This window comes from Vidua macroura, chromosome 3 (assembly GCF_024509145.1).
Source record: "Vidua macroura isolate BioBank_ID:100142 chromosome 3, ASM2450914v1, whole genome shotgun sequence".
Classification (NCBI taxonomy): Eukaryota; Metazoa; Chordata; class Aves; order Passeriformes; family Viduidae; genus Vidua; species Vidua macroura.
The window spans coordinates 55,918,212-55,928,924 of NC_071573.1; the positions used below are offsets into that span (position 1 = coordinate 55,918,212).

A 10,713-nucleotide genomic window follows, 5' to 3' on the forward strand; every position below is an offset into this window, starting at 1 on the left:
TTTTTCCTTTGAACCTACAAGCCCAGAAAAGTGCCTTGTGATGCTGAAACTGCTTCTTACAAAACCTCCCACTTTGGACATCAGAAAACAGACTTGCTCTGTCAGACTGGAAATAAAAATCTCTCTTCTTCCATCATCCTCTGATCCTGTGCCAATAGGTCACAGCAAGGGTGGTTGTCATTACGGTGCTGATGCATCCCACTTTTCTTGTCCTCCTCCCCTTGTGACTCAGCATATTATTCTCCAGTATTCTAGCTACCTTTTATTCTACTCTACCTTTTTTGTAGCCCTGCAATAATTTTTCAGGAGTGACAGTATGCCCTATGACACTTCATGTTCATGTTCTCTTAGGCCAGGCTAATCTGCCTTTTGTCCATCATGAGGTGCTTGCTCTGAGCATCCTGTAATCCCCATACTGTTGCAGGAGTAGACAGCCAGCTTTCCTCAAAGGGAATTTCTGCCTGTGTGTTGATATTTTTGGTATGGGCACTCTGATGAAAATAGTAAGGGTCTGGAAAGAGATTCATATCATGATTTGACTTTAATCCTTTTGAGAAAGCAATGAATGCATTTCCAAAGAAGTACTTGTTTGAAGGCAACAAAACTTCAAGATTACTCTGTGACTACTTAAAAATATTAGTACTTCCATCTCATGATTCTTCAGAAACTGAAAAAATGGGCCAGTCCTGATGGGATTTAACAGTGAACTGGTTAACAATTAAAACTTTCAATAACACACAATGGCTATTCACTGAGAGAGTATGCAAAAGAGAAACTGAAATTCTGTTTTCTTCTCATTGCTGTGATTAGAGGTGGGAGGTATCATTTGTTATATTCCCCCATGTAATGGGTCATGTCATAAAGAAGACTTTGGTAAGTGGAAATTCTCCAGTATACCAGGGTATTACAAGATGGGGCCCAAAGAGGCGCATGAGACATTGAAGGCAAGAAGAAGCAATTTCTAAAACTATTTCCTTTTGCAACAGGTCTTGTCTATGCTGTTATGGCCCATGTGCAACACTGGCAAGACAAAAGACAAATATTTTTCAAGTAGGCTCAGGTTAGGACACAGCTGATTGGCTGTGCTTAGGCAACCAGGAAGTCTGCTGGTTAATACTGGTGTGCCTTAAGTGACAGGGAATGGAAGAGAAGGGTTGCCCTATGGTTTTACATGCTGAAAATACATGGTAATGTTTGTGAGTTTCTAATTGGAAAGGTATGTGCTGCTTTTCCAGAAAAATTGAGCTAGGGATGTGTTGTAGTTATTTCTGGTAATCACATGAGTTTGCTGGTTTCTTTGCGATACATTATTGTTTAAGAATGTAAAAAGATGGCTGTTCTGGTCATTTTAGGAATAATTCGTTCTTTACAATTTCAGTGTTGTGTTTCCTATAAGCCTTTATTTTGACTGTAAAAATGTAGTTGGAAAATAATGTTAGTCCCTTTGGTTTTTCCATGTTTCAAGTATTATTCAGCTCTAATAAAATCCTATAATTTATAAGTATCTTTGAACAACCACCGCTGCATAGAAAAAAAAATCTCAAGTTCTTAACTGAAGGAGGTGTATGAAGTTTTGACAGCTGACCTGTCTGATAGCAGCTTGAATGTGAATTTTTGAAGGTATAAACCAATGCAAATGTAAGCATTCTCGATTTTAGTTAGTCAGTGTACATACAAAATGCTTTAAACCTTAGTCTTAACTATTTAAATCAAAATATTGCAAACAGAGTTTTTATCTTTAGAAGGAAGGTTTTAAATGAGGTTTGATGAAGGAAGAGAAACTGAGGGCTAGAGGTGAGAGAAAACATTGCAAAGCAAGGGGTGGGAGCAGGGAGCTGAGGGGAGGGAAGTTGTGACTGGCAGAAGACAGTAAGGAAGACATTTGGATATTGCCACTCAGAGGTGCAGGGTGTTTAGAGGCTCATTTTTTTTGTGTAGGGGCACTGACACACTAAGCCTGGGTGGCACAATGCTGGAGGTCTGAATGCAGTCAGGAGGATGTGTATGAACAGATTGTGCAGTGTCATAAGAGTGCTCTCATGCCTCTTTCAAAACAGATTTTTGAGCTGGTTAAGCATGTCCAGGACCTATGACTCTGTTGGGTTAGTCTGTGGATGGACAGGATGCAAGCATTGTTTAAAGCCTTTTCTCCCTGCCTCAACTTCTAGTACAGCACTGACTCAGGCAAAAGAATCTACTGGATTTCATCCAGATTTCCTTGTTCTTAGGGCTGTACTTGCTAGAATTCAAACAATGAAATGTGAACTGATTTTGCCAATATGGCTTTTCTTTAGGTTTTGGACCTCTTTGTCTGCTTCTACTACTATAATAAAGGGCCTTTTCCAAAAGTGATGCAACCACAGGTCTGGCAAGCCAGGGTGCTGCTAAAATCAGTGCATGTAGGAATTAGATCTCAGAATGCCAAAACTGCTGGCTCCTGGTCTGTGCTAAAGATCCAGCAGCAGAGAGTTGTGGTAATCTTTCATTGATATCAATCACTCTGGTTGATGGTTTACATGCTCAGCCCTTTGCATCCAGAATCTTCCCCAGAGCAGCTGTTGCCCTTTGTGAGCTAGAAGCACAGCCTAAATATGTTCTGCCCCCCTGCTCTGGGCTAGCTTGGCCAGAGAGCAGCCAGAGTAATAACTCCTCAACAACACCGAGAAGCACAGCTCATTTGGAGGAGAGAAAAAACAACTTTCTTGTTACTCAAATAGCAGCTCTGGTCAACCAGTTAAGGAATGGTGGTGCTTCAACTTCTCCTGCCTACTAATGACCGAGCTCCCAGTCAACTCTAGGGCAACTCTGGAGAAGTGTTACAGAGCTCAGTCTCCTTATGCCCCATGTAGCTGCTGAGACATGTGGGATATGAACATATGATGGTGTGTGGAGGTAGTGACCAATTGCCTGGAAGAAGAGGTGGAGAAAGTTAATAATATCAACAATATGAGCCGGGGTGACAGCTCCTTTCCGAGCACTCTGTGAATGTCCTGTGAGAGTGTCTGAGCATTTGTAGGGTGTTTACATCCTCTTTTTTCTCTCCAACTAGCTTGCTAACTTGTAGCTTGTTCAGAGCACTGAGATCATGTAACAAAACTGACTCTTGGGAACATTCAAGTTTGTGGAAATATCTTTAAATTCTCCTTCCCAACCAGAATTTCCCAAATCTCTGTTATTTTCCTCCCCAGTGTGTTTGGGGATTTTTGGAAAGTTGGTTTTTGGTTTTGTTTTGTTTTCCTGGGACTCGTATGGTTTGAAGCAATGCAAAGAGAAGTTGCTAATTTGAATACCAAAATTTTAAATGTGGTCTGATATTCACAGAATTAATTATGGCCTTATTGATGTGAGGATTTTTTTTTTTTTTTTTTTTTTTTTTTTTAGAACATGTGAAATGGTGCCTTGGTAAAGGAACCAAAGGCTATAACTATTTCTTTGACAAAGTACAAACATGCTTATCTATTGAGCAGATTCAGACCAGGCAGGGTACATGATTTCTGAAGGGTATATGATTTTTATAGAACTGGGGAGGGTGTTTGGAGAGGAACTAGGGATAGAAGAGGATTTGTCTTGGAAGGATTTTCAGAAAAGCTGGGTTTTTCAGGGTTTTTAGTAAGCTGAGAGTGCCAGAGGAAAGATGATGCAAACCAACCTCTCGCTGTTCTGTGGGAGGCTGGGCACACTGGCTGCCTCTGCTGTCCAGTCATGGGGAGTCCCACGGGGGTCTATGTCCAGGACCTTCTGCTCTAGAGGCTGCAGATGCACAGTACCAGCAGGCAGTAGGTATTCTATAGTTAGGGGGACCATCTGTCTGACCAATGATGTTTTCTTGCAAGATAAGTCAGCATGGGATTTGGCTCTTGTCCTTTTTCTCTTGAAGTTTTAATTGTTCTACTAATTAATACAATGAAGGTTGAGATGTTGCTTTATTCTATTAGTTTATTTCTAGCTTTTTTTTTTTCCCCTAGCCCTTAAGCCAGTATCATCTGCTTGCTATACAAAAGCTGAAAAGGCAGGAAGACCTCTAATGGAAAAATGGGTTTGAGTTGATAGACAGGAGATTTTCTGGGTTCTAAAAATATTTTGTTTCATGGTTTTGACCACAGTACTGAAAGAGGTGGGGTTTTTGTTGTTGTTGTTGTTGTATAGCAGCAACAGTGATAATGTAGTGTTGCTATTTGGAAGTATCATGTTTAGTGGGAGTCCAGGTGGGAAATCTGCTGTGCAAACAATCTGCCAAAAAAATCCTCAAGCCCCTGGAAAGACGTTCTCTGCTTTCAGAAGTTTCCAGTTCAAATAACTAAGACAGAAAGGAAGGCAGTCATTGAAGTGCCTTGGAATTGCTGTATAGAGAAGAAAGTTTGGTTAAGCTATATACCAATCTATCTCTTAAATGGCTAGAAAAATATAGAACCTATAAACATGTATAAATCTATCCTTTCCATGTTTATGGGGCCTTTTATGACCTGAGAAAACTTTTCCATCAAAATAGACTACACTAGGGTGAGCATTCAATTACAGCACCTGTGTCCAAAGAGCTTGTAAAAGCAACATTCTCTCATTCAGTTAGCATTGGATATGGCTGATGAAGGTGATAAGGAACCTCTATGATCAAGGAATAGGAATGGCTCTTCTATAGGAACATTTCCTGTATGGGGAAGAAAGAAAAAGTATAAAACACAGTTGCTGCAGCACAAGCACAACTATTTCTGTTGTTTTATGTTGTATTTACCAGGAGTTGTCCAGAATATGAAAAGATAGAATTGTGTGGGCTCTAAAATGTTGGTCAAAATTCAAGCAGAAGGCTAAGAATTATTTTGTTGCCTTTTTTTTTTTTTTTTTTTTTTTTTTTTTGGTAAATGTAATGTTGCTTTCCCCTTCATCGTCACATGTTGATGTTTATTTAACAATTCTTGTCTGCTCCTGAGCTGGTTTGGGGGCAAGCAATCCAGTATTGTGGAGATGCTAGCTCTGGTATTCATGCACAAACAGAGAACTGTTCATAATCCTCTTCCCTAGCTCCATCCTCCTCAGCATGGAGAGAAAGTATTCCAGACAATAGCTTCTGTATTTTGTAAACACACCAAAGGTCATAAAAATATACAGTGCTAACATTAGCTCTGGCTTTTCAGCCTTTGCTACCCTCATTTGACTCCATATGATTGCATAAAAAGGTGAATGAATAGCTGTTTTCAGCCTTGGCAGTGAGGAAAAAGTGAGTTTAAGCACTTCTGTGGTAGGAAAAACATTTTCTCTGTTGGTGCTACTGGCTTTGGAGAGTCCTGTTTGCCTTTTTTGTTTATCTGTCCTGCCTGCTCTGAGGACAACCATAATAGGCTTTTGCCTAGAGTTTTACTTGAGTGGTGAGAAAAAAGTCTTCTGTTACCTGTGGTTAGATACAATTGTTTTACCCCTTGGTTAAAGTTTGGATACTCTGCTGTCTGGGGTCATTCATTTGACTGCATAAGTGGCAAACATAGCAAGAATGGAGCATTTAGCAGAGTCTAAATTTTTAATGGCACAGGCTTGCCCTTTCCCACTCTGATAGGTTTTTATTCTATGAGTTTTATTCTGTAAAAGTAATGAAAGAAATCTGTGCTCTCTTTGAAATATTTGATGAGCTCTTTCAAGAGAGGCATTAAGTTACATGTCAACAAACTGAAGTCAGGCCTATAAAACAGCCTAGTTTTCTCATAACATTTACTGATTTCCAGGCTCTGTGTATCTCTGTCAAGCCTGGCAAGGCAGCAAGGACATCTGTTTCTGCAAATGAGCAGAAGGTGTGTTTCATACTATGGTATCATATTTCTACTCTAAGAACTTTCAGGACATAGCTTCTGTGTGTTTAAGGTTGGTGGCAAACAGTGTGAAAAATATGGAAAGCTACTGCTGCTGTTAAGTTACACCCCTTCCTCTCCTCTCTTGTTAAAAGTTTCTTACCTACCCGCTTAAAGAACAGGTAGCGTTAAGGTGCTAACTTGCCCCAGCCTATGTAAAAGGATTTGGAGTTCCATAACCCCACTGTAAGTTGATGTGTCCAAGTGGGCTGTTGGAAAGAGCTGCATTCAAAATTGGCAACTAGCTCTTTAAACCCTTGTTTTCAGTAACTTTTGTTTGGAAATGTATGATCTGAAATCTGCTGTCTTAGTCAAATTTGAAAAGTTTGCCTTTTTAATCTTGTTTTCTCTGCATTGCTCTGAGGATGGTATCCTGACCCCATTGCAGCCAACAGCAAAACTCTTATTTGACATTAGTAAGAGCAGGATTGGACTCCCAGTGCTCTGCATCTTGCTTGCAGTGCACAGTCAGCTTCTCAGCTTTTCAAAAGGTTAGTCTTACTAGAATAAATCTGAAAAGTCAGCAGGTTTGGGGACCTCTTGCCTTAGCCAGGTACCTGGAATCCCAGAGCCATAATTTACGCAGTGGCTTAACCCTGGAGCTGCAGTCCAGGGCAATGGCCACAAAACTGCATTCCTCTCTGGGGCAGCAGCACTTCCAGACCATTTCTTCCTTGCATGGAGCTAGGGAGCCTTGGGCTCTCCAGAACCTACAGGAGGGTGAAGGTTGTCACCATCCAGGCTGCTGCATTACTGGAGCTGATGAAACAATGGGCAGTAGTGTCATATTGTATGAGCACTTCTGCTAGCAAACAGTGCCATTCTGCCCCATTTGGTGTATTCCTTGCTCCTCTGGAGTCATGGAGAAAGAATGTCTTTGCTTAAGCTCTGTTAAACATTACAGGATCTCATCCCTTGTATTTGGCCAGGTACTTCTTTTACATAAGCCTTGCAGTCTTTTTAGTCCAGCTCTGTACCTCTAGCTTCCTTCTTAATTCTGCCTTTCCTTTTGGACTGACTTGAAATCCAAGGCCATCCCATACTGCTGTTGTTATTTAAAGATGTGACTCCCCATGCCCTTAAAATTCTTGTAATTCTTTAGTTTTGCACTAAAACCAGTAATAGCTTAGAAAGAAAAATAAAAAGAAAGCACTTCATGTAACCCAAACTTCAGCTCCCCTCATCATTGGCTCCACTTTCACAGCTTGTGATGTCAACACAAATCTTGAAGATTAAGAACTCATATCAAGTTTCCCTGGCTGGCTTTAAGTTACCCTACTGGGAAATGTTGCTGTTCTCTCTGCCAAGTCCCTTTTGCTCTCTGCCAAGTTAAATTTTAGGAAGTTAAATAAATAAATAAATAAATAAGGTCTGAAGAAAAGGTTTCTACTGAAATGAAATGCATGTGGGCCTCCAGAGCAGGCTGTACAGTCTTCTGGCCAGGATTTGTCAGCATAATACCTGCACACCATCAGGAGTTCTGCTGCATCCCATGGTACAACCACAGCCATCACTCCTGCTCCCTAATCTAGGCTTGGACTTCAGGTGCTCTTGGTTCTTGCCTAGCTGCTCTAGGTCTGCACTTTCTCCAACACTGGGATGTTCTCAGACTTTGTCTTTTCTCTCTTCTCCCCACACCATCAAATAAGAAAATACAAGCTGCTGCACTGTGTCTCCTTGGGTACCCCTGGGCTTTAGTGTTTTGAAATGATTTGGACTGGGTGGAGAATTTGATTTCTCTAAATAAATCTGAAATTTTTAAGGTCTAAAAATGAGATTGTGATGAAGTTTAATGCAGAATGGAAGCAGTGGTGTGTTTTTACTTATAATGTGTTTGCATACATCCAACACAAGAACTTGTTTTTTTTCAATTGCATTCTCAAAATACAAACTTGTCTAGAAAGTAAATAGACCCAATCCTTGCTCTCATCTGCGCCCAGCCATGCTGTGGTCAGCAAGTGAGGAAGCTCAGTCTGGATGCGTTTTGACAGCAGCACCAAATCTTACACCTCGCTATGCACTCACTACTAATCCCACACATTGCTTGTTATCTGCTTGTTCCCATACTTCAGGACAGAAACTGTGCCTTTTGGGGATTAAAACACATAAGAGGAAGGACTAATTTAAAGAGTGATTGGGAGTAAAGGGTCCAGATTCTGGGATGGGTTCCTGCTTTCCTTCTCTGATCAGGCACTGGCTGATGCTCATGGAGGGAGCAGAACCTTCATTCCCTCTTGTATTTGCATCAGATAAGGCAGTAATCTCTGACTTAAGTTTTCCATGGGAGCAAACTTTCACTTCATTAACACTGGCGTCATCAGTGAGATGGGGTAATTCACCGTGTGATCCAGACCCGGCTGTGACCTGCATGGAGCCATCCAGTGGCAGTGCTAATTAGTGCCTTAGTGCCACGTGAACACTTCTCCGCAGTCCCTTTGGCTGAGGTCACGACTAATTTCGCATGAATCACTAAGCAGCCATTGCCTGGTAACTAATTTTGACCTCTAACTGCTTCGGCAAGACCTCCAACCCTGCTGCTGAGGATAAATGACATCCTGTTGTTATCTGTCCTCTGGGCAGCTGCTGAATTCCCACAGCAGCTTTGGTTTGCCCTCCCTGTGGGAGGATAGCGCTGCAGGCATTCAGCATGTCCCTGAAATGAACGTGAATAACGACTGTGATTAGGGGCCGGCTGGGCAGAGACCCATCAGAGCTCCGTGGCAGAAGCTGAAGTTGGAGCCTGGAAATATTTCTTCCTTTTAGGTCTAGTTTTTGGATGAAGGGGGAGAGGAGCTAGGAGCAGAAGTGCTGAGGCAGGGCTGACAGCTTTCTCCCGTTCCCAGAATACACAGCCAACACTTCCATGCATTCAGATCTGCCTCCAATCATTTGGTGTGGCTGTGCAATTTACAGCTATGTGCACAGCACTTTGAGAAGCTGCAGGGGAAACACCTATGGTGAGGGATTGTTTGGAAATGCAGGGGAGGAGAGTAGTGTGTTTTGGCAGGGGTGCAGACAGCGTTTACCCAGGAGATGTAGGAAAGCTAATTTAAACTTGGATTAGCTATGTTTTGTAGCTGAGCAAGGCCTTGAAGTTAGTGGTGTTAAGTGAGCTGGTACCTACAATGAGAAAGTATCTTCTTGCCAGGAGTCCAGAATGTTCTCCAGTCTTGTTAAACTATAGTTTGGTGTCTATCCTCAAGGACCGTCTAGCTGTTTTCCTAGCGTTTACAATATTAGACAACTGAGGCAGCCCCTGTTGCCTCGAGAACAGGCCCTGCGTGACCAGAGTGAGCTTTAGTGTGTGCAAGTGTGTGTGCAACTAAATGCTGTCTTCATTAAACCTTTGTAAAATACATCAAGAAGAATAATGGAAAACCTTTTTTTGGAAAAAAAAAATCAAACAAAACTCTCAAACCACTTAAACTTCAAAAAATGCCCCCCAAGCCCAGTGATAGTACAGAAATTAAAATTGCTCCTCTGGCACTGGTTCTTAAACATAATTGCTGTTACAAGTACTCTCAATTAGGCAATATTCTGAATACCTGCTTTTGAAATTTCCCCTGAGGATATAGTTTCTATGCTGGTGGAGTTTTGGTGGTGGGGTATTTTTTTTTTTCTCAGGTGTTTAGCTTGCCTTTACCCATGAGAAATCAACCCTTTCCCACAGAAAAGCTTCAGAATTGCAGCTGGCAATTCAGTAGTAAGTCAAGGCAAGAAAATTAGGCAACTGGAAATTCATAGTATCTTTTACAGATGGATTATCATGTAAAGATACCCACACAGTTCAGTAAGTCTGGACATATAGCATTCAGGGTGTCAGGTTTCAGCTATGGGACTGTGCTTCACCCTGAGATAGGTGTTTATCTACTGATAAAATGAGATGTGTGGGTTTGAACCTTTGCAGTGAAGCTGAAAATCAAAGCTGTTGACCATTTGCAGTCAGTAAAACTTACACAGCCCTGTTTATAAAGAACTTACTCTGTGATTCAGGATATATTTCAGTTTGTGCTGATGCCTGACCTGCTTAAAATATTTTTCCCCCCGGTTTCTGTATTTCACTAAAGGTGTGCTTTGTCCTACAAACTATCACTGTATACCATTCAAAAATTCCAAATTGATTAAGTCTAGTGAAGGATGAAGTGATCCCTATTTGTGTATACTTTTCTGAAGCACTGCTAACAAAAGCTATGTAAATGTAACACATGACCACTGTTTATGGTAGATTAAGCTTGTTCAGCTTTTGTCAGTAATGTACCCAGTTTGCAAGTAAAATAAAACGATTTTGTGATGGGGTTGTTTTTGTGATTTGTGTTAATAATTAACCTAATCTGACAAAAACTGTCTGGCAAAAATTGTTAGACTGGACAGATATGTGGCAGAAGGCTCCACAGCAGGAAGAAGGTGACCTTTGGAAGTGAACAGCAAAGCCAATATGTTAACTAGCAAGCAGGCTATCTAGATTTTTTTTCAACAGTGAAATATAATTTAAACTGTCTCTTTTTCTGTTGTCCCTGTTAGCAGTAAGATCCCATTTGCAGATCCCTCCAAGAACATAGCTCCGTGTGATAGTACACAAACTGTTATGCAAGCAAATATTTATTATTACTATTATGTATTATTAGAGAATTTCTAGACTTTGGGAAGAAAGCTCTTTAAAAGCTTTGACCCATGGAATTACACTAAAATTTCAGTTTTTCTGGGCTAATTTCACTTCTGTTTTACCTATGTAGTTTACTTTTAAGAGAGGCAAGCTTCATGTGAGAAAGCAAAGCCACAGTGGTCATTGTCTAGTAGGTTTGTGAGAGTAAACTTAGTGAGAAACCACTTTGGATTTTGAAGCTACAATGTGAGTAGGAACGAAAATGGTGCTTTGACT

At 41.0% G+C, this 10,713-nt stretch overlaps 1 long non-coding RNA gene across 1 annotated transcript; it reads right to left on the minus strand.

Annotated features, from left to right (window-relative positions):
• Positions 1–3,968: 3,968 nt before the first annotated feature.
• Positions 3,969–6,448, minus strand: LOC128805852 (uncharacterized). The gene is made up of 3 exons (XR_008436601.1): positions 6,392–6,448; positions 4,522–4,645; positions 3,969–4,340 (listed from the first exon to the last, which is right to left on the minus strand). It is a non-coding gene; the product is annotated as an uncharacterized LOC128805852 (long non-coding RNA).
• Between the last annotated feature and the right edge of the window lie 4,265 nt (positions 6,449–10,713).